The sequence below is a fragment of the Phalaenopsis equestris genome, unplaced genomic scaffold, assembly GCF_001263595.1.
Source record: "Phalaenopsis equestris unplaced genomic scaffold, ASM126359v1 Scaffold000273, whole genome shotgun sequence".
In the NCBI taxonomy this organism is placed as follows: domain Eukaryota; kingdom Viridiplantae; phylum Streptophyta; class Magnoliopsida; order Asparagales; family Orchidaceae; genus Phalaenopsis; species Phalaenopsis equestris.
Window position 1 is genome coordinate 81,464 of NW_018164715.1, and position 5,169 is coordinate 86,632.

Genomic DNA, 5,169 nt, shown 5'->3' on the forward strand with positions numbered 1-5,169 from the left:
TTTTTTAAGGAAATTGATATTTGGCAAAATCCCAAATATCGATTTCCCAAGCGCATTTAGGCCCCATGATGAGAGCCTGCGACATGTGCCTATAATGTAGGAGCCTCCTGCGCCACGGTGAGATCGAACCCTTAACTATTATACGAGCCTCAAACCACTCCTAATGTGCCCAACAATTCGAGTACTGCCTCCTTAAGGTCAACTGTGCCAGAGTGGATTCTATTTTTTTGACAACATGTCTAAAATCACCCTTAACAATTACCTCGTAGCTTTTTTTTGGTTTTCTAAATTTATATCCAACTCACACAAAGATTTAGTATTAAATATATTATACGTCTTCCCAATTTGAACAAACATTTTATCACTAAGACATTAAGGTTCTGTTTGGGGCAGCTGCAGATTATCAGTTTATCAGCTGCAGTGTCTCAGGAAGCTGCTGCTGGGAAGTTGGATGACTGTTTGTTTCAGTTGATGAAAAATAATTGTTTATAGGCAAATGATCATTCTGCCCTTATTTAGTAATATTGTTTATAACAGAATTGTTGTAGTCATATATTTGATAGTTCAGAAGCAAAAATTCACTTCAGAACAATACAAAAATTTAAATACACACATCACTTAATAGCGGGTGTCAATAGTGCAAAAAAGTAAACAAAAAAACTATTAAAATTACAATTAATATAATAATTATATTGTTTTTAGCATGCAGACGATCATACTTATTGCAAGTTTTTCGTCCACCACTCCTTCGGACCATCAATTGTTCGTTTCATCGGATCCTAACCTAAGCTTATTGATCCTTGCTTTGATTCCTTACAAATTTTCCAATTCTTTTTGAGTTGATCCCATTTATTCTTCAATTGCATCAGGTCATATTTTTTGTGAGCACTCTCCTTGAATTTTTTGATGATATTTTGTCACCCCTCCTTGTTAAAATTTGTAGTTAGCCTATTTCCCAGGTCCATTTCAATGAGGCAAAGATCACAAAAGATTATTTTGGTTTCTTTGTCCTACAATGCGGGCATACTAGCTTCTTTGGTCTTAGTCATTTTATTACTATGATAGCAAAAATAAACAAACATAAATAAAAGAGTGCTGAAGCAATCCAATTGTATATGTCTCTTGGAGGTGGTATGAGCAATGAATTACAGTAGTTATACATAAAATTCCACCACATAATTTTTTTGGGGCTGATTCAGTAATTTACTTCAGATAATGTGTGTGTGATTGAAAAAAATGTTTTTCTTAGCATAAAATTTGAAACTGGTATGCATGATCATACTCAGACAGTCCACAACTACATATGTTTCCTATGAGTGAGCATAAAAAATGATCGTAATAATGATCTGTTGCCTTTTTTTACAAGTTTTTCTCATTATATGCCTCGAAGAGTATCAGTAGCTATGCATAATATGACATCACAATAATTTTCTAACGCTATCTATTTCACTGCCACACTTTAGAGTGTGTGTGCGTGAATGAAAAATATGCTAAACGACAATACCAAAAATATTAACAAAAAATTTGTTATACGGTGAAAATCCACGAGAAACGAAAATCTCTCAAAAAGAATATAGGGAAAGGTGATACCAGGAGAAGATGGTGTCCGGAACGAAGGGTTAGGGCAGAGGAAGCAAAGCTCCGCGGGGAAGGTAAGGGCAGAATACGAATGCAAGGTGAAATCTGGGGACAATTGCGTAAAATACAGGAGAAGAAACACGGGCCGCAGGTCGAACCCGCGGCCCGCATTTTGTTAAACGATGCAGCCGCCGCGAGCAAAACACTGCCCCAAATGACGCAGATTAGTAGCCCCAGACAGCGCTGGCCGAAAACCACTGCCTCAAACGGGCCCTAAGATTCTTGATTGGAAAAATGCTAAGGAAGATGAATTGAATGCACTTGAAACCGACAAAATGTGGTTTGTCATTTCAGTGCCACCGCGAAAATATGCTCTAGGATGTAAGTGGACTTATCAATCAAATACAACTCAAACAGGTCAATAAATAAATATAAAGCTAGTCCTGTCCCCAAGTTGTATACTCGAAAGGAAAGTATAAATATGGAAGAAATTCTTCCAGCTGCTGCCAAAATGATGACAGTCAAAGCTCTCCTTGCCCTCGGCTACTAACAACTGAATTTAACCCAATTAGTTATTAACAAAGCATTTCTCAATGGTGGCCTTCTTGAGAATGTTTATATAACTTTTACTGTTCATAAACTGATTCAATTCCTTGCTCAGCTTGAGCCCGTCAATCAGCTATATCTCACAATCTTCTTAGATACTTCAAGCTGGCTAGCTACACCATGACAAATAATTTTTTTCTCTAATTCTTCTACCTTATTACAACTAAGAGATTTTTCCAATGCAGGTCGGAGATTTTGTCTTGACACATAAAAATTCATCATTGGATTTTGTAATTCTTAAAGAAGACACTCTGATTTCTTGGAAGCCAACAGAATACTAATAAAGCATCAATATAATGTTAAAGCATCAATATAACTCTCCATATTGATGCTTTACCATGCGTTAATATAACTCTCCATCTTCTGCAGGAGCAGAATATAGGGCATTAGCTTCCACATTTGATGAATAAAATTAACTTGGTTGATTCAGCTTTTGCATGACTGTAAGACGCGTTATAGCTCTTCTGCACTTCTATTCTGTATTTTGTTATAATCAAGCATCAATACATATACAATAATTTCTTGATTTCCTTGTAGCCAATTCTGTACTATATATTTTACATTGGACTTTGTAAAGGGAGCCCTTTTTCTAACAAAACAAGTTGCTTGATTTCCTATCCTTATCTCCGTCTGCCATATTGTATCTTTGCACTTGTCGCAGGCCATAACCTTTGAGTCAAATCATATCTATTAATTTCCAAACCCCGTAAAGGCTACACATAGCTGGACTAATTGCGACCATTTAAACCACCACCGTAGACATTTTAAAACCACCATTGTAGCATAGAACAACGGTAGCACTATGTTTGTACTTGCAACAGTTAAAACTGTCAAAGTAGACATTAAAAACAAATGATTTTCATACACCGCCTACAAAACTTAAAAAAGAATGTTAATTCAACAATTAACTACAATCAAAACACCAAATTATGACAAGCAGACACTAACTAACCCACATTTTTCATATTGAGCAAAATTTCACCATTTATCCTTAAATAATATTCAATTCACATATATCCTAAATGTATGTCATTGACAACCTGCAGAAGTTGAAATTGTAATCATAAGAAAATTAAAAATGATGCAAGCAATTTTCAAAAAAAAAAAAAAAATCCAGTAGGTCTGATAAGTCATAAATCATTTACAGAAAATGGAATTAAAAACATATCACGATACGACTAATTAGGTGGGGAACAACATAATCTCGACATACAAAGTCCTCAGAAGCACTCATCTTGTTTTTTCCACTATGGTCCAACCTGTAAATCATCAAGGAAGGTATCTCTCATCTTTCTTCCTCATCTTTCTTCCTTATACTGCCACCCACTTTCCAACACTTTAACTTTTCCAAATCCTGTAAATTCACAGAGATTTCTCTCATCTTCTTCCTTATCCTGGCACCTGTTGGAATGGAGAATCTTTTAGGATATGACAAATGCTAAAAAACTTATGGAAGAAGCTTTACTCTTATTTATTACCTTAACTTGACTTGATACAAACTTAAAGACTCCACCCCTATTTATACTAGTGACACCTCCTAAATTAATTGCTAGGATTGTGCCACCACAATTTCAATCCAATGGTTACAAATAATTCTAAACCTACCACACAATAACACTTCACAATGATTCCACACCTACCGCACCTACCACACCTACTACACAGTAATTTCATACCTACCACATATTCTAGAATAAGCTTCTAGAAATTAAGCTCTATTTAAACAACTAAAACCAAGTTTATATTTCAACATCTCTTCTTAAACTTGATTTTGTGACTCCAAGCAAATTTCTCATTTTAATAAAGTCTTCACTCTTCAGTGGCTTCTTGAGTGGCTTGATAAAAATGTCTGCAACTTGGTCTTGAGACTTCAAGTACTGCATTTGTATCTTCTTTCTTTCGATGTATTCTCTGATGTAGTGATAACGCATATCAATGTGTTTGCTTCTATCGTGGAAAACAGAATTATTTGCTAGCCCGATTGCAGACTTGTTATCGATACAAATCTTAATCGCCTCTTCTTGTGGTAAACTTAACTCCTTTAATAGTTTTCGAAGCCAAATTGCATGACAAATACATGAGGTTGCAACCACGTACTCTACTTCGCAAGTAGAAAGAGTGACAATTGGTTGTTTCTTTGACATCCGAGTGAAAGCAGTGTCTCTTATGAAGAACACGAACCCTGTAGTGCTTTTTCTATCATCCATGTCTTCAGCCCAATCACTGTCGCTATATCCTACAAGCTTGAAATTGTTGGATGATGAGTAAAATAAGCCAAAATCAATTGTACATTTGATATAGCGCATAATTCTTTTAGCAGTCTTCAGGTGGGTAACAGTCTGAGCCTCCATGTAGCGGCTGACAAACCCAAGAACATAAAGAATATCAGGTCTTGTGCATATTAAGTAGCGCAAACTTCCAACCAAACTCTTGAAAAACGTTGGATCAATTCTTTTTCCGTCATCAAATTGTGATAGCTTGACTCCACATTCTAAATGGGTTTTTATATGTTGGTTATTCTCCATCTTGAATTTCTTCAATATCTCCCTTGCATAACCTTCTTGAGAGATGAAGATCTCATCTTCTGTTTAGTTGACTTCAATGTCAATGTAGAATGCCATGAGCCCAATATCTGTCATTTCGAACTCCTTTGTCATCGCTTCTTTGAACTTTTCAAACATGCTTGGATTGTTTCCGGAGAAGATCAAGTCATCGACATATAAACAAACAATCAAGAAATTTTCATCCTCATTCTTGATGTAAAGAGCATGCTCATACGGACACTTCATGAAGCCTTTCTCTTGCAGATACTTGTCTATTCGGCTATTCCATGCTCTTGGTGCTTGCTTTAGCCCGTATATAGCCTTTTTTAGCTTTAGAACCATGTCTTCTTGTCCTTTGACTTCATATCCTAGGCTGCTTAATGTAGAATTTTTCTTCAAGTATTCCATTCAAGAAGGCAGATTTTACATCCATTTGATGCAT